Genomic DNA, 19,838 nt, shown 5'->3' with positions numbered 1-19,838 from the left:
GGAATGCAGGCTGGTTTGGGGGATGTGAATTAATTGGAGGAGGAGGAGGAGGAGGAGGAGGAGGAGGAGGAGGAGGAGGAGGAGGAGGAGGAGGAGACAGAGGACTTTTGTTTACTTGGTGGCATCTTCAAAGCCATCACCATATACCTTTTCAAGCCCAGCATCTTGTTAGCACAAGGACCTGCAGAATTGAAAGAGTTTTGATGTAAGTAAGTGCTCATATTATGTTAGCCATGATGTACATGTGGGGGAAAAATGATCAAAATCAACAACTGCATACTAATGGCATTATTTGTATGTCACTTCCCATTTTATCAAATCTGTGGATGGAATAAAAGTCTTATTCCTTTCCCCTAAAACCCTGTGTGTGGTTCTCCTGTTTCAATTACTCTTATGAGGGTGATTTCTGGTAGAGAAGCTAACATAGATGGATTCATTTGAAAGTTCTCCCTGGTCGAATTTGCCTTCCTTAGGGTGTGGCACGGCTTTGGGGCTCCTCCCTGCTCTCACTTCTCTTCAGCTCTCCTTGTTCCTGTTAGCGGATAGATTCCGCAGTAGGTAGAGGCGGCACACACTGCGTTTTAATGCGAGAAACCCTCTAGTCATAAATAAATCCTACTTGAAGTGTCAATGGCTGCAAGTCCAAGTGAAATGTCAGTGTGGCATTTCAGCACTTTCAGGAGAAGCCCCCTAAGGGCCAAATAAATCACATAACAAGGCTCCAAGATGCTGAATTTGCCTTAAAAATATAATGTGAACAGATGATTCTGTTTTATCACACAAAAGGCCGGGAGCATTATGAAGCTTCTTCAGACAAGATGAGGTGGGTCTGGGGGAGTAAGAATTGAGAGAAATATACTGAAATTCATTAAGGGAATCAAATATTTCTCTGCCAGGAAGCATGGGTTTTGGTCACTAGTACAACATGTAGCTAAGTTGAGCTTGAATCTCTTGATAACCTGGACCAGCCCCAAACATCTTGATCTATGGTAAATTCAGATGATATAAAAAATGTTGCTATGGTAGACAGGCATATACCATGAAGAGTCCATGGTATGGCTGTCCCTTCTTAATGTTCAAGTATAAAGTAATACAGCAGATCAAATCTTCCTTAATAATATCAGATAATTCTGTGCCCATTGTCCTGAGAGAATAGAGCTCACTGCATAGCAGGTCGGATCTGGTAATTGCTCCTTAAGGAAGTGATGTGATTTCGAGCTCACTGTTCATTTAAAAACACTGATCAAGATCAATTAAGAGTGTGGACTCAGACACCAGCACTTGGGCATCTTACTAGTTATTAACTTGTATTCCAGCTTTGGTGAGGCTTTTCTGGGATGGTGCAGCTAGGAAGTACCATTCTCTTAGTTAGCACTGGGGAGCTGGTTGCATTTCATAGCTTGGCTCTGATCGTCTCTGTGGTATTTGCCTGATTGTAACTCCGGATTGTGCTAGGTCCTTCCAAGCTTCTGGTTTTATGTCCTACCTAGGGTTAAGAACACCGGGTCACACCTTTGATCCCAGAACTGGGGAGGCAGAAAGCGGGCAGATTTCTGTGAGTTTGAGGCCAACCTGGTCTGCAGAGCTGTTGTAGGACAGCCAGGGCTACACAGAAAAAAACCTGTCTCAAAAAAACAAAACAAAAAAAAAAAACAAAAAAAACAAAACAAAAAACAAAACCAAACCAAACAACAACAACTAAAACAAAACAAAACAAAAACAAAACAAAACAAACCCTTTTCCCCCCAGAACCAATCATTGTGCTCTGACCACTGATAATACAGTAGTCTAGGTCACCCTTTAGAGTCATTGTGTGACGCTGCTCTTTGGTTAGTATGCCAAATATAACCTTTAAGAAGAGTCATGTAGAGTCTGTCAGTTGCAGAGGGGGTTAGAAAACTTTGTATTGTTTCCAGGGCTTCCTAGAAATTGCATATGAAAAGCACATTTTGCTCTCTGACCAGTCAAGAACAAACGCCAGCTGATTTCAGCTGCTGTCATTTGATGTGTGAAAAATGGCTTAAAAAAAAAAGAAGAGAGAGATTTCTTTTTTTTCCCCCAAAGAATTTTGTTATCAGCAATGCTATGCAGCCTGGCATAAAACCCTTGACAATATCAAAAGAGATGGTATCATATAAATGTAACAGAATGCAATTCTCTTTCATGATGTGGCCAGAAAAAACAAATTATATTGAGTGACCCAAAGAACCCTGACTCCATTAGACCCCCAGTTCTTAGTCACATAACATTCTGCCCTAGTAAAGAGACCATAAGGGAGAGGTTCAGGGGCTGTCAGAAAGAGGAGCCCACCCTATTCATTTAGGTCTGATTTATGAACTGTTGGAACCGTTTCCCAAAGTCTGCCTTCACAGCCTCTCCACTGACTGATAAACAATGCACAAAAAATTCTGCAAATCTGCAAAAAAAAAAAAAAAATGGGATTCTTATATGTCCAAAGTCCCCTCCTGGATCTGGGAGGAAGGGACTTTGGAATCTCTGAAGAGCTGCTGGTGACAAATGTCTCCTGTGTTTCCTGATACCAGCAAGCAGAAGCGACGCTTGAAAGAGAAAACCCACAGAGTAGAGCCCTCCCTCCCTCAGCTCCCTTCGAGCCAAATGCTGGCCTATTGGACTTTCAAACACCCACCCCGCAGCCATTTTCCCTTTCATGTTACGGTCTGTTCCCCAGAAATACACCTTTTTGTTTGTTTGTTTCAAACTTGATGGAATTATAGAAAACAAAGTGTAAGTTCCCAGGCACACAATTTTCTCTCAGCCAGAAAAGGGGTGGGAGAGAAGACATGGAATACTCTGTCTGTCCCCAGACCCCATAGCTTTCCTTTTGGAAGAAAATGCTTTTAAAAATACAGAGGGAACAGTCAGATATCTGGCAGTGGGTGAACATGATTATCTTTTAAAATAATAATGACGCCTAACTTTACAGAAAAGAGGAAACTGTTCTCTTGGTTCCAAAGACTGTATATTTAATATAGATAACTATCTTTTAAGGCATAAATATAAAAATCTTTCCTTTTTTTCTTGGAGAACTAGTTAATTTGCTAGTCTAGACTTCTAGGAAAGCACTATAAAATTGTTATTTTTGGAGGGGCCAAATGATCTTCCAATGCAAACTTATCTGCCCAGAAGTGAAATGAATGCAAGTTTTAGAATGGGTTTGGCAGCTCCGGGGTCAGGTTCTGATAGAGATCTGGGCAGACATTGTATCAACAAGGGTATCAAAGGGTTGTATTTGTGAGCTCTGTTCTTAACCAAGGATGGGTCCCCTGTCTGAGTTGGTGCTAAAGAGGCAACACCAAGGAAGGACTCCACATATAAAATGGTTTGAGTGCTGTCCACTTGGAAGAGTAGCTGTTTTCTCTTTTGGTCTGACATCTTGGTCTTCTGAGAGCATTTTGTGGGCCCTTTGACCCTTGCAGCATTTTGGGTGTTGGCTAAAAAAATACACATAATGCATCATTTCACAGAAAGTCTGAGCGTGTGTGGGAACTGAGGGGGCATTCATGAGTAACATGCTTGGTGGACCCATGAGATCAGCATCTTCCCATCCTCGAATCTTCGCCACCCTGAAGACGCAGGGGTGGGTGGACAGAGGTGTGGTAGAGAGGCGCAGCTGGAACACTGTGGGAACAGTCATCCCGGCCAGAGTGAGACCTAATTTGCCTCAGGCGTGAGCCTGCCCCGGCATTTGGTAGCCAACGGCTCTTAGTTTAGGCTAAACATACCTTCTTTTTCTTGAACAAGTTTTGAGATTTTTAATTTATCTCTTATTTTTATTGTGTGTATATGAGAGTTTTGCCAACATATTGCTGTGCCCACAGAGGCCAGAAGAGGGCATCAGATCTCTTGGCGCTGGAGTTATAGATGGTCGTGAGCCACCATGTAGGTGCTAGGAATGGAACTCAGGTCCCCTAGAAGAGCTACCAGTGTTCTTAACTGCAGAGCCATCTCTCTAGTCCACCTTTAAGCTTCAAGAGAAAAGTCCTCAGTAACTTACATACATTTATTTATTTGTTTCTTTGTTCGTTTGTTTATTTTGAGGCAGTCTTTCTACATAGACCTGGAATTCACTAAGTAGACAAGGCTGGCCTTGAACTCACAGAGATCTACCTGCCTCTGTCTCCCAGATGCTAGGATTAAAGGTGTGTGCTAATATGTCTGATGATTCAGTAACTTATTTATTTATTTATTTTTAAATCAACCTCCCCTCTCAGCATCAAAGAAATTGTTTAACAACAGATTGATGCGAACTTGAACTATATGAATTAGAACAATTTGGAATTTATTTTGCTAGAATGATCCATGACCTTTAAGTCTCAAGGAACCACACAGTCTTGGATATTTAGCTTGTTTTTCCTGTGCTTTCTAATTCAGGAAAGTGAAATCCCACCTGATACCTCCATAGCAGCAAGAATGCTGAGCGCTCAGATTTTCTGGAAATAAAAAAGGTAAATTATAAGTTCTCCTGAGTGTCCAGGGTGGGAGGTTTTCATTTAAGAAGAATGAAACTCAGTGATGGCAACCTTAACATTTTGCTGGGGCCTCTGTAGTGCCTTCCGGTGGTGACTCTGAAGGACAGACTAATGGGGCCTGGCATTCACTGTCCTCACTCGGGTCGAATTGATGTGATGTTGCTTAGTGTGGAGTAGGTTCTTTAACAAGTGATTTTCTCACTCTCTGCAAAGTACAAACAAAGCAGGAATGAGAGAGAAAACACACAGAGAGAAAGAGACATTATATGTGTGTGTTATATTATATATATAAATACTATATATACATATATATATATGTATGTGTATATGAGAGAGAGAGAGAGAGAGAGAGAGAGAGAGAGAGAGAGAGAGAGAGAGAGAGAGATAATTTTCTAGACTGGGGCAGGGTGAAAGGTGACTTTTTGGACTCCAGCAGACAGAAGTTTATCACCAACCTTCTGATTAGTAAAAGACCCCTTCACACAATCAGGGAGGGGCCAAATGGCTTTAGGCTTTATTTTAAATACACATCCCTCATGTCTGTGAGGCTATTTTCCTCTAGTTATCACAGTAATTATTCTAGAAAGAAAAGGGGTTTGAGGAAAGGGGGATAGAATGGACAGAAACAAGGGAGGAATTTGGGGGGTCTTACTTATTTCTAACTGGTCTAGGAGAGTAGGAAAATCGTGAAGCAAAATCTAAAGGGCAGGAGGTTAGTATGGCCCATGTGCTTCATGGAAAGAGGGTAAGGGGCACATAGTGGGGCAGAGGAGCTACCTAGGGCTTCCTAGCTAAGGAACCAAAGAGTTTCTCAAACATTTGACTTCTCTTTCCCATGCCTGCAGAGATCTGCTTTGTAACAAGCTGTAAACGTGGTCTCAGGCAGGCAGTCCTGTGCAGGGCTTACTCAACCTCCTGTTTCCATTTTTGCGTCCTGTCCTGGTCACCAATCACCGCCCTCATTGTTTGGGTGGACTTTCAGTCGCACAACTTTCTGTGTATGCTTTAATTCAACCAGACACAGTGGAAATTGTTGGAACTCTGCTTTCTAATGTTTGTGGTCAGTAAGCATCTTTCAACCAGCATTTCCCCCACTTAAAAATGTTTAAGTAATAGTTCATAATTAATCCAAAAAGGGGGATTCTCCTCATGCTCCTCCTACCTCTCCCCCTTCCTCTTTTTCCTCTCTCTTCTCTCTCCTCCTCTCCTCCCTCCTCCCTCCTCCTCTTCTCCCTCCTCCCTCCTCCTCTCCTGCCTCCTTCCTCCTCCCTCCTCCCTCCTCCTCTCCTGCCTCCTCCCTCCTCCTCTCCTGCCTCCTCCCTCCTCCTCTCCTGCCTCCTTCCTCCTCACTCCTCCTCTCCTGCCTCCTCCTCTCCTGCCTCCTCCCTCTGCTTTCTCCTTGCCATTATCTTTTGAGCCATGAAATGGCCAACTGGCTTACAGCATCAACGGTTCCCCATCCTGTGCAAATACCTTTGGAACGAATCCTGTGGCAGAGATGAGAGAGCACTTAGCTTCCTGAAGTCTCAGCCTTCAGGTCTGTTAATGAACGCTGCTGGCACTGTAATTTACAGATGGGATTATGACATTCCCACCTCTACTCGGGTCCTGCTTCCTCAACTCTCAGAGGTGAGGAGATGATGAGTGAGTTAATATTTGTTCAAGGATTTGCAGAAAGGCAGCGTCTTAAAAGCTTCTGTGTTTTGACCTCAAATGGCGCTTCTACGAAGTTCCCTCTAAGTAAGGGGAAGGGCAGGAGACTGTCGCAGAAAGGACACCAGGCTGTTCTTTTCACTCCTCTGCCCACCTCTGGGACTCAACTGGCCTCTTGCCTGCTCATGGCAGTACTTGTTCATATAGGGGGGTGCAGTTAACAGCCCTCCTCACGGACTCTATCCAGTACATTCTGGGAGCATCTACTCAGTCTCTACCCTCAAAACCTGCCTCATGCCCAGTGCCCACGAGCCTTCAACAGAATTTTCCAATCTCAAAATTCTTTTGTCCTTTAGAGCCCAGTCAGATAACAGATCAGCTGTTTTGCAAAAGTAATTTAACCCAGGGTGTTAACCATTGCAAACTTCTCAGTGAACCTTTTGCAAAAGTCATTATATTAACAATAATAAACCCATAAGAGGGAGAACAGTCATGATAGTGTCTCTCATCGGGTCTTGAGCATGTGTTAAAGTCTGTGCAAAATTCAGGTGTTGTCTAAATTCTCACAGGCATCTTGGGAGTGGGACTTATCTTTATTTTGGTTGTGGGGCGACAAATCCAGAGATGTTCACTAACCTGCCTTAAGTCACACAGCTGGGAAGCAGCACCACTAAGTCTTGGACTTTTATGTTATAAACTCAAGGCATACAGGAGAGCCTATTATCCCCAAGACCTTGCAAGTGCTTTTCATGTAGGAGATACATAAATTCTTATTTACACTGAGTTTAGTTATTCTCTCCATGACGAGGGAAGTCTCAACTTTCCAGGTAAACGTTTTCCGTGAATAGAAAAAGGTCTGGGGGTATAGCTAAGCAGTACATTGCTGGCCTGCTCTGTCTGCCCCAGCTCTGTGCCCAGCACTGCTGTAACAGCAATCTACTTCACCCTCTCCCAACACACACACACACACACACACACACACACACACACACACACACACACAGAACACACACACAGAACACACACACACACAGAACACACACAGACACACACAGAACACACACACATACACACATACACACACACACAGCACAAAGGAGTGAGCAGTGTTTGTATTGAGGTTCTGGTGTGGATCAGGGAGAGATAATATGGGAGTTGAGGATTCCCTCACTCACCAAATGAGACTTTCCAAGCCCCGACCCTCGCCCACCCCCACCAGCCCCAGCTCCTCCAGCCTTTGAAGTCAGATGGGATCAACAAGTACCTGGCTACATGAAAGGCTATCTGTGTTTGACAGACCTCTTAGAACCTCTTAGCAGTCAACTAAATGGTCAGCATTTGTTAAGCACACAGACTTCCTGTCATGGGAGGAAACAGGGATCATGTATTCGAGGGATGCTCACACTGATAAAGGGCCCTGAGAACTTCCGATGCCTGCTTCCATTTCAGGCACGCCCTGGCCCACAAAGCGGGGAAACTCCGGAAGTGAAATTCTAAGGGAGTTGGCACTCCTTGAGGGCAGTTTTTAGTCCAGGGCAGTTGATTGTGTTTCTTTAGGTGAAGTTCCCGTATCCCCAAGTCAAGAAAGTGAGATGATGGCCGAGGAATGTGATGTTGTTATAAGTCTTGTAGGAAATCCACAAAGACATTCCTTTCCCTTCTGAAGTTCAAAGGTAAAACAAAGAACTGGAACAAGATGCTTTCAAAGCTCAGAGCTTTTACAAGCAAGCCCTGACTCCTAACGGTAGGTGTGTGGCCTCAGTTACGGCACAAATCCTGAGGGTCTCAGCATAGCAAGCTCAAGGCCACCACAGCCATCTCTCTGCTACTCTGTCTCCTAGAGGTCTCTTTTAAGTCAGTTCAGGACAAAGTTATAGGGAAAAGCCTTAGGAGCCATTACATGTAAAGATTCACAATAAAAAAAGATTTTCATCCTTCACTGGGGTGTTTTGCTTTCCTTTCCAGGGAAGGTCCCCAAGAGGAGGCACCACAGGCTAGCTGTTCTGTGGGTCTTTCCACGGTGGTACTTACATCCACTTGGAAGTTCATAATTGGGTGGGTCATGAGGCTGCCTGGGTCCACTTGTGCAGGTGACCTGTGTGCTAGTCAGGGCTTGGAGACTATGGACTAGTGTCCTTCCTCAGATCACACAAAGCCAACTGAAGGGGAAGTGTGTGGTTCATTTACTATAGGATGAGAAAGTCTTATGGAGTAATGGTGGACACCAAGCCAGCTTTCCAGTCCCAGGGAGAAAGAGTTCAGGCTGAAGTCAAATACCAGGGTCCAGGAATATAGGCTCAAGCTACCCAAATATCGTGTTCCAATGTGGTGATGGTTGCATGAGGTTTTTATGGTTACAGAATGGAAAAAGTTATGAATCAAGGTGCTTTTCAAATACTTTGGTGAAAACATCAGTAAGTGGATGCAGGCAAAGCAGAGACATCTCCGCTAGAGTTTCAGCTGCTTCCTGGTGTGGCTTTTAGTCAGCCTTAGTTAGGATGGCAAAAGCTAAAGATCTTCTCGTGTAGTCCAGGATTTACCTGGTAGTTACAGGGAGGTGAGATCAGCTGTAGAGGTGGGCAAGGAATGGCTATTAGGGGAGCTAAAAGAGAGCCTAAGATAATTTGCAATATTCCAACTTTCCATCCACAACCATGGAAGTCTGAATCAGTCAATCAGCTTCGTGGAATCTGTAACACATATGTCTCCCCTGCCCCTTTCTGGAAACTTCAATTCACACAGTGCAGATCAGAACTTGGAACGGGGATTTCATCTAACATGTCTCTTGTTCCATGCAGGAGCTTGGCCTTGGAGCTAACGGTTTGGAATATATGATTTTCCCACCTTTTCTCTCCTTCCAGTCTGTCTCTTGTAGCTCTGTATCCTGTTCCCCTTCTTCTCTTCCGTCTTTAATCTTCAGGGACAAATGCGTTCCTTTCCTTGGTTTTCTATAACCCCAGGCTTCAGATCTGAGCTGGTTGGCTCTAACTAGCTTTGGCCCATTTCAGAAGTTGGCAGGTGACCAGAGATCTAGTGAGGCGAGGGAGTGGGGCTTCACCTTTTCCCTAGACTTGCCTGACTTGGGGGAATTCCAGGAGAGTGAGAGCCCAGCTCCTTGGAAGCGAGCACTTCCTTCCGAATGAGGCCACACACAGGTTCATGGTGAGTGAACAAAGTTTTCCCTTTCTCTTAGGCTGCTGCCAACTTTCTTCTTCACTGCTTCCATTATAAAGATGGTCTTCATGGCTGGAAAGGGTGGCTTCAGCCATCGAGATACTTCATGATCCCAACAGTGCCACATAGGGTATTAACATATGTGATGGCGCGGGGTCTGTCCAACCAACTGTCCAGTGGACCGTTTAACATGCTCTGTGAGACACCCGGAAGGATGCAGAGACAGAGGACGGAGGAACTCTGCCCTTAGCCTTGAAGGGAAGCTTAGCAACTGAGCTTTCCTGAAGATGTGGAATTGTGTCAGAAAGAGATGGTGTGGTAGGTAGTGGGCGGGGGTAAAGGTTCTTAGAAAAGCAGGCAGAGTCGGACATGGTGGTGCATGCCTTTAATCACAGCATTTAGGAAACAGAGGCACGGTATTGAGAATTTGAGACCAGCCTGGCTACACAGTGAGTTTTAGGCTGGATTGAAGTAACCTAGTAACACATCTTTACAAAGAAAGGAAGAAAAAAGGAAAGAAAGAGGGGAGGTAGGGCGGGAGGAAAGAAAACACAGATAGGGAAATGGAAAACTGTCATTTGCTAGGGACCAACATAAACTGTGTATGCTTCCACATATTTAATTTTGTTAATAAACAGTGGCGAAACTTCAAACATGATGAGAAAGGATATTAATTATATTGGGCATATCAAGAGAGGTAGAAGAAAGCTTGCAAACTTGCCAAGTGGCAAAAGTGAGCTAGAGCCATGTCCCAGAAAAGTTCTGCTAAATCAGGTTTTTATTTATTTTCTTTTAAATGTATTCGTGTACGTGTATATGTAAGCACAGATGGAGTGCCTGCAGCAGCCAGAAGAGGGCCCTGGATCCTCTGGACCTGGAGTCACAGGTAGTGGTAAAGCCACCTAATGTGGTCGCTGGGAACCAAACCCAAGTCCCCTGAAGAACTATATGCACTCTTGGCTGCTGGGTCATGGCTCACTGTCCACAATTTTTGTAAGAACTCACAGTCTTCTGCGTTTTAATTTGACAAATGATAACATGGTTGGCACTGTGCCTGGGGACTTCTGAAGGACGGATTGAAGGGAAGAGAAAATAATACAGAAGATAAAATAGAAAGGCAGAGCAGAGTGATCGGAGGGGACAAGCAAAGGAAGAGGGGGAAATGAGAGACCATCCAATCTCTCACTCATGACTTCATTCAACAAACACTGAGACACTATGCTAACTAAACTCAGTGCTGTGGGATGATGAGGGTTTAAAGGTGGAGGAGGAGCTGAGGTAAGGAACTCAGGTGACTCAGCTTTGGTTCTAATGTAATACAAAGGGCATAGCTTCATTACTCAAGGATGGAGACACAAGGAAAAGAAGATATCTCAAAGCCAAGGCATCAGTCTGCGCTAGCTCTCCATATGCCGTACCCCTCTGATCATATGCTTTATTTCTTATACAATCCTGTTGTTTACCCTGGAGATAATTTATCCTTGTCCTGATGGAATATATGTATACACATATACATGTATACACTCTACCTTTAGACCCTCACCCTCATTTTACACTGTGTTTAATATATATACATTATAAATGTGTGTATATATATATATATGTATATGTTAGTATGGTTAGAAAATTTCTGTTGTTTATAGTATTATGTTATAGCAGCAGGAACAAATTAAGACAGATCCCAAACTCAAAGACACCTTGAACAGCCGAGGTACAGTTCATTCTCTCTCTCTCTCCTCTCTCTCTCTCTCTCTCTCTCTCTCTCTCTCTCTCTCTCTCTCTCCCCACACCCCATCCCTCTGTCTCTCTGTCTCTCTCAGTCTGTCTCTCTCTTTGTGTTTGTGTGTGTGTGTGTGTGTGTGTGTGTGTGTGGTGTCCGGGCTCCAAGACAGGGTTTCTCTGTGTAGCCCTGGCTGTCCTGGAACTTAGAGCAGGCTGGCCTGAAACTCACTGAGATCCTTCTGCCTCTGCCTCCCACTACTGGGATTAAAGATGTATCCCCACCCCCACCCCACCCCATCCCACTCCCAGCCCATCCTTTTCTTGTTCTTTGAATAGGTGCCACACCTCCACCAACGGCCCTGTGAAAGCCATAGAGAAAGACGATGCCCTCCAATAGTTGTTTGCGTCTGAGGACCCCTTCATAAGGCCTGCATGCTTTACAGTCCTTAGAGTGCCTGTAACTGGGATAAGTCTGTAGGATTGCAGGTTACCGTGTTGGAGTAGAGGCTGGCAGATTGCAGTTCTGTTTTCATTGGAGTCTGGCTCCTAGGATTCATTCTGGATGTATGGGCACCTTGTGGATGCTTAGAGCTCTGACTTTGAAAATCACCTTTAGTAACAGCCGACTTCATCACAGTCACACGGTGCAAATTCCTTAGATAAAGACAAGCTGATTTCCTGCAATGTTGTTGACAGATATATTTTACTGGTGGCTGGCATCATCTTTTACAAGAAGTGAGTTGGGTGTTTTCTCCTAAATACATTAGACAAATTTGGCAATGAGTTTTGTGTGTTTTCTGTCTTTCACCCCCATCTTCGAAAGGTGATATCTGCTAATAACTATATTTAATGCGCACAAAGAAGACTAGTGCCTTAGGTGACCTCAGAAACGGATGATCCTCTTTCTGTACTTAGTTGGCATCGGAGGGATTGGAGGGAAACATGTCCTGTGAGAATGAGCCTCAAAGTTAATTGCAGCTGAGCAGAAAACCCAAAGCAATTGGAAATTTAATCTTAAAGGCTATAATAGGGTGTCCCGTGCCAAAAAGAAAATTGGCTTAGTGGGTTTTGAAGGAATCACGGAGTACATTGCATACTTAATTGTTTTAAGTTTCAAGACTGTTTTATGAATATGTTGATGTGATTAATTATTAAAATAAAAGAACGGAATAAATCTGAAGTAGCTGGAGAAACAGTCAAGATATATGTACATTTGTAACTACACAATTTTATATGCAAGTACCTTATATAAATATGTGTACTTGTGCTTATGTATATGTACTTGTATATAGGTACTTGTGTTTATATATTTGTGGATGTATAATTATTGAATATATGGCTTGTGTCTATTACGTTCTAAGAATCTGCTTAGCACTGGGGTACAAAAGGATTAAAGATTCATATTCCATATATCAAAGTTATCTTGCCTCTTTAAACATAGATTAAAAAATGCTTGAGGGGCTGGAGAGATGGTTCAGTGGTTAAGGACAGCAGCTGTTCTTTCAGAGGATTCAGGTTCCACCCCTCTGTATCCACACGGTGGCTCACAACCGTCTGCACCTTCAGTCTCAGGGCTTCGCGTTCCTTCTTCAGGCCTTCCAGGCACCCAGGACCCAAATGCTCCACAGACAAGCGCAAACACGTATACACATAAATAAAAATTAAAAGGTTGTTCAAGAGCGAGTTGAACTGTATTTTGCATCTTTGGAAAGACAAGTACCAAACCTACGGAAGTTTATCCAGACAGGAGCAGGAGGGGGATATGACTGCAGGGGAGAGCTTTAATTGTGCTGCTTTCATGGTATGTGTGGACAGTCACTGCAGGTACCTTTACCTATGGTTGTTGTTGCTGTTGTTTGTCTTGTTTGCATGACAACTGCTTTATGATGTAACTTTGACAATGTGCTCTTTCTCCCTCAGAATGTTTTGGAGGCTCTTGGACTCTGGGCTTTTGTGCTTACCTCTGAGTCCCACCTTGTCCTATGTTCTCTATGTAAGAAATTATCCTGGGGCTGGAGAGGTGGCTCAGCAGTTCAGAGCACTGGCTACTCTTCTAGATGCTGGGGTTCAATTCCCAGCACCCACATGGTCTGTAATTCCAGTTCAGGTGCTTCTGATACTAGACATGAATGTGGACAAAACACCAATGAAAATAAAAATAAACTACATATTTTAGAAAATGACCCTACCATGCCTATGAGGTTGGCCCAGTTCCAGTTGGTCAACAAGAGGAGTTTTGCTTTCTGTTTTTCTTTTTGTGTGCACCTGATGAGCTCACAAAGACAGCGGTGTAAGGGAAGATTGCCGGGCTGGAGAATTTGCTTTTCAAGGATTGGATCAGCTTCAAACTCAGTCCTCCCAACCATCCTTCTGCTGTCCATTTGATCACTGTCACTGCCAGCACTCTCACATTCCTCACTAAGGCTGCTTCCTTTTATCCTCTGTCTTTCCTCTCTGGAGTTGCATGCTTCATGAACTCTAAATTCCTCTTGCTCTAGAATGAATAACAATTTGCAGTCTTGAGTTTCGACTCCACTTTGCAGACATCGAATAAATACCCTTGAAAAGATCAGGAAGACTCAGCTCCTGGAACTTCTGGGTCCTAAACCACATAACAATGGATGTTCAAAGCTTCTATTAAATAAACAGCGAGGCTGCAGAAGCTTCCCTGAAACGCTTTTCTTGTTGGTGCGAATCTGAAATTTCAAGTGGCATTATTTTTCATTTTCTTCATTATTTTGTAGCAAACTATGAACCAATCAAAGGTTTCTAAATCTTCTTGGGTTGACTTGACCCAGATGTGTGCAAAGCACAAAGTTTAGGAACCACAGGAGTAGAGGTAAAGGATATAGGAACGTAGAGGAGAGAAGTCAGTAGGAAGGAGTGGACTACAAGGTAACATTGCCCCAGTGCCTGAGGTAGAAATCAGCCTTAAATTGATTGACATCCACAGACACCCATGCTCAGGGAATCTGTGAGCAGAACCAAAAACTGGGAAGTTTGTCTTCAGGGCAAATCCATTTCTATATCCAGAAGCAAGAGGAAAGAGGGGGCCTGTGGGAAAGCCTTGCATATATATTGGATTTGAGTTTCCACATAGTTATTTTTGAGGGGAGAAACTAGATTATAAATGAAATTTCAAGGTGCTACAGTTTGAATTGTGCCTTGTAAAACTCGTGTTGAAATCTTAATCTTCAGCAGCGCAGGCTGTGAGTACATTCAAAGCTGGGGAGCGTAAGAGATGGTCACGTTACAGTGAGGACTTCCGGTTAGCCTTTATCCAAGCCAACTGATGAGCTGAGGAAAGAAGAGAGTCCAGTACACTAAAAGACACTAAATGCACTTTAAGGGCTGGGGAAAAGCCCAAGGACACAGCAAGAAGAACTCAATGCCAGGACACCTGAGTTCAGATACCCAGACTCCAGAAGTGAAAGAAAATATAATTTCTCTGTTAGGTCGCTAGCTATTGGCATTTATTATGATAGCTCCAGCTGATAAATATACAAGGTTGTGGGATAGCATGAAAAGGCATGAAGCTGTAAATAAAACAGCAGTGTTTGGGAGGACTAAGCACACCATCATTTGAGAATGTAGTTTGGAAATCACGCTAGAAGAAGATAAGGTAGGTGAGGTTAGGTGTATTATGAAATCTACTTAGATTATTCGGTGGCCTGGAAAGCAACCCAGTTTAAACTGGAGTATGTGGCAGTTTGGGTAAACAAAATAGTATGTTACTGGAATTAAAATCATCTATTTTGTGTTTTATAAATAATTTTATAACTTTCTGCAACAGCGGCTGGCTTCTTTGGATGAAATATGGTAAGTGTGTTGTGGGAGGCCATGTTGTGGATGGGAGGTGAGGGGCGTCTGAGATCCTCGAGACATCCCAACAGAAACGACTGACCTCAGCCTCCATTTGGTAGGAAGTGATTGAAGCCAAAAGGAGGATTCGATACGAAAGGTCCTGAACAATTACCAAGGGGGCGGTAATCTGATTTAATAGCTGTGGTCATTGTGTGACTTGATTTCCTCCAGAATCTGGTGCCAGAAAACTGCTTTGATGCTTATACTCAACGTCACAAAAACAAAGATGAGAGGCTTTTGAGAGGTGGGAAAAGGAACTAGAGAGATGGCTCCACCGGTAAGTAAAAGGCTTTGCAACATAAGCATGATCTTGATCCCCAGAACCCTGGAAGAAACCCTGATACAGTGTCTGCATTTATAATTATAATCCCAGCATTGAGGAGGTGGAGGCAGGGGGATCTCTGGGGCTCATTAACCAGCAGCTAACCTAGTCTGGACCAGGTCCTAGTGAGAGGCCGTTTCCTAAAACAATAGCCACTGAGAAATGACTTCTGAGATTGACCTCTGACTTCCACATGCATGCACACACATATGCATGCACACACATATGCATGCACACACATATGCACCCCCAACATATACATATACTTGCATATACCTCCCTGTACATGCCCGTGCGCACGCGCGCGCGCACACACACACACACACACACACACACACACACACACACACACACGATGAAAAGAGACTAATGAAACTATCTTAACTTAGACGACATTATGAAATGTTGTCCACAGAGCATGGCAGAATTCCTTGTCATATTTCAAAGCTCCTGAGAGAGTGCACTGCATGAGACTGTACTCTAGGAGGCCCTTGGGTGGAAAATATGGAAAGTTCTGCCCACGGACATGAGAAGCAAGTGCCTGCTTTCATCCTTCCTTTATTGTAATAAACTCCTGCCAACCGACTAACCACAACTGATCTGATCCAGGAATGGTCACGTGATCCAGGTTAAGCCAGTGGATCCTTCCCTTGAGAATTCCATGTCTAAGGTGAAAGAGCTTGGGGGCATCTCTTGGCTTTATATGTTGAAAATGAAGCCAACAAACAGAAAATCCAAGATGAGACAGAAGGTTAAGAGGCAGAACTCTAGTTTACAAGAATTTGATAGTTGCCTGACCTAATCAGTCAGCTCTCCTTTATGGTGCGACTCTCACCCTTTCAATACTGCCACTGACTTGGGTTGGAGACAATGACCCAAGATGTTCCTAACAAACACAGTGAAATGAAATATGGCTTAAACATTCATGATCATATTTGCTAGAATCAAAGTCTACACACAGACACACACAGACACAGACACAGACACACAGATACACACAGACACAGACACACAGACACAGATACACACACACACAGACACACAGACACACACACAGACACACAGACACACAGACACAGACACAGACACAGACACACACACACACACACACACACACACACACACACACACACACACACACACACCAGACAGTTGCCCCTGTGTTACAGAGGAAGGCTTATTACAGAACCAAATGTTGATTTTTTTTTCCCCCTCTCAGTACCAAAGTCAATTGTCAGGCCAAATCCAGGGTCAGTTTCTACTTTTTAAATTGTGTAAACGTCCTGGAAATGTTGCCTTTCCTCACCATTTCTCCTCTCTTTAGTGGTGTATACAGGTGGCAAAACTGGGGGCACTCTGTGCTAATGAATCCTACTCTATGGTATCCTGACCCCCTGCCTGTAATTTCTCAAACAGCCACTTTATTAAACTCAGCTCCATTCATCTTTTCAATGTAATATGACATGCCATTTCTCCGTACCGAGGTCCTGACACTTTCATGACGATGAGGTCTTAAAAGGCAAGAGCCAGGGCGTTCTCAGAATGAATTCTTCACAGAAGTTCACAGAATGAACTGTGTTCTTGGTTATTGGGATCTCAGCTGAGCTTTCTCTCTCTCTCTCTCTCTCTCTCTCTCTCTCTCTCTCTCTCCCTCTCTCCCTCTCTCTCTCTCTAACAAAGGTCAGAAGTCATCAGACTTCTCCACTCTCACAAAGTCACCCTCTTCAGAAAGGCCACATAGGAAGCCACACTTCTTTTCTTCACTGCTGATGTTACTTTTGTATGGACCATTATGGAATCAGCTCATCACAATCACATGGTTCCCCGCCTGGTGACTGAGAATGGTGGGAAGTATTCTCTAACAGATATATATATATATATATATATATATATATATATATATATATATATATATATATATATATATATACCAGCCTATTAACTCTCTTTGCTTCTTCCTAAAGTGTACAGCCTTTCCTCACACTATAATCCATCCCCCAAATCACTCTGTAAGCTCCACCTGCCCAGGAGCCAGGTAACTTCCTGGAATGCTGGAATGGTAGTCTTGAGAACCAGCAAAACCTCATGGGGAAGTATAGTAGCCTATAAGTTTGTCCTTAGCCACCACAACATGTAGCTAGTGGCTCAAGGGCATTCCAGCTGGGAATTCAGCTGACCAAAGGCCATCTTTTGGTCGGTATTTAATATTTAATAAATGCTTTTCAAAACTTGGCTCCAAATGGTAGAGTTAGTTTTTCTGGATAATTGCAGCATTAGCGTCACCTATGACAGTTGAACACTGCCTGGAGGTGTTTCTTTTCCTTCTACTCTATTCCTTCATGAAGGACATAAAGTGATGTCTGATTTTATTCACTTTTACCCAATAAGATTCAATCCATGGGAATTTAGAGGTAGCGACGTCTTCAGAAGGAGCCTTTAAAACATATTAGCATGAGCAGCAGGTCTCATTATGATATTGTTTCTGCACCCACCTCTGTGAGTAGTCATAAACCTTTCAAATGAGCAGCAGTGCTGGTCTCAGGGTTTGCAAGGCGAGGATGGGACAGTTTGTCCTCAGTAAGAGAAGTCTGTGAGTGGCTCTTTAAGATAATTTGTTTGTTCAGGCTGCTGAGTTGGATTGCATTTGTGGGAAGGTTTTCCTCACTACAAACAAATAAAAAGAAGATACCAAAACAAGAAGCAAGAGGAGAGTGCAGAAACCACACGTGGAGCCTGCCCTGGCTACCAGCTCTGTTCTAGTCCCACTGTGGTACCGTTTGATCTGCTTTGTCCTGCATACCAAGGGATTTTTAACCATCAGAACATTAGATGAGGTTTTCACTTTCACTCCTGTCACCAATTCAATCAACTCGCTGAATACTTGCTACTTTTCTGTTATACTGTGTGCTGGAAATCAAAAGACAGCAATCAAGTATGGGAGACAACTTGAAAATCTCGTTTCCATACAATATAGTATTTTAACTCTCCAGTCCTTTCTTCTTCACACTCCCGGTCCTTCCATTTGTTTCCACAGTATTTTCTTTACTTATTAGACCACTTTGTAGTAGTTGGATAAAAATTTTAAGAATAATTTCAGTGTCTACGTCATTTTGAAATTGTGTCTCTTGGTAAAGTTTGCTTCAAAAAAAGATTCTTAAATATACCCGTCAGACATAATCCTAAAGAAATCCACAACAGAGACATTGAGCTGCTTTAGTGTATGAAATAAAAGACACATGCTTAGATTTGTAAAGACACTTGTAAGAAAGTAAGGTGCAGAAGTTCAAAAAGAGTAGAGAGGAGCATTTGGAACATAGGAAAAGAATGATTTTAAAGGGGTAGGCGTCAAGAAAGAAGAGGAAAAGGAAAAACATAAAAGATGAAGAAATAAAAGACACAAGATAAAATGGTAGCCATGAATCTGAATTGATTAGTAATCAACAAGCAATGTGAACAGACTAAATGACTCACTTAAAAGACATAGGTGACCAGGAAGGAATGAAATCTGTCTATATAAGGCACCCTGAAAAGTGTAATACAAGCTAAAATATCAAATAATAAGAAGACCTGTTAATAGTGGCTGTGAAGCAAATCAGAAAATCTTTGGACATTCTCCCCTTCACAGTCCCATCTGCTTCCTTTGTCTTTGAGCCTGGGCTTCTCCAATAGGAACCTGTAGAAGATGTCCTAAGATTATATCCCATTTGATCCCTCCTGGAGAGCCCAGTCACCATGCTGTGAGAATTCTGAAGCAGCCTGCAGGGAGGCCCCTTGCAGGGAGGCACCTAAACATCTTGCCAACAATTAACACCCACTTGCCAGCCGATGGGGTGAGTCAGATCCTCAGGCTCCAAACAGGCTGCATCATCCGCCAACATCTTGGTGTCAACCCCAGGAGCTTCCCAGTGAAATCTCTCCAGGATTGCTGACCTTCGGCAACTGAGGGGCTGACAGATATGGAAGTGGTTCTTTCAACCACTGCTTTTTAGGATGTGAGACGTTAATAATAAAAATACTATAACATATAGCTGGCATAGTTATGTTATTATCAGAGATAAAGTAATGCTACAACTGAGAACTATGGAGAATGAATGGGAAACCATATGATAATAAGAAATTTCGCTTACATTAAAGAAATAGCACAGATAATAGACTAAAGGGGACTTAATACAGCAAGCAAAATTTTACATAAACATAATAAAATCCATTATGGCAAAAGATTTTACTGTTGCACATCTAGCCATAATTTGTGTTTGGCAGAAAAAGTTGGTGAAATGTAGAAGATTTGAAACATAGCTATTCTGTTAAATATAACAAGCATTCCAGTCAACAACTCAAGGGTGTCCATTCTGTTTAAGCAGGCATGGAATAGTTACAAAACGTTGAACCCAAACCGAGATATAGCAAATACATCTGAATGAATTAATATAGAACCTGTAGGGAAATACTAAAGAATATACAATAATTCAGTTTTGTATAACTAGAGAAGGGTATAACTGTAGAGAAAGGAGAAATAGAGAGAGAGAGAAGTGTAGAGGCAGAGAGAAAGGGTAGAAAGAAGGGGTGAAGAGACAGAGGGAAATAGGGAGGGTGTATGGGAGGAAGAAGAGAGA

The sequence above is a fragment of the Rattus norvegicus genome, chromosome 9 (genome assembly GCF_036323735.1).
Source record: "Rattus norvegicus strain BN/NHsdMcwi chromosome 9, GRCr8, whole genome shotgun sequence".
NCBI classification, from domain to species: domain Eukaryota; kingdom Metazoa; phylum Chordata; class Mammalia; order Rodentia; family Muridae; genus Rattus; species Rattus norvegicus.
The sequence above is the reverse complement of the archived record's forward strand: the minus strand, read 5'-3'. Positions refer to the sequence as shown.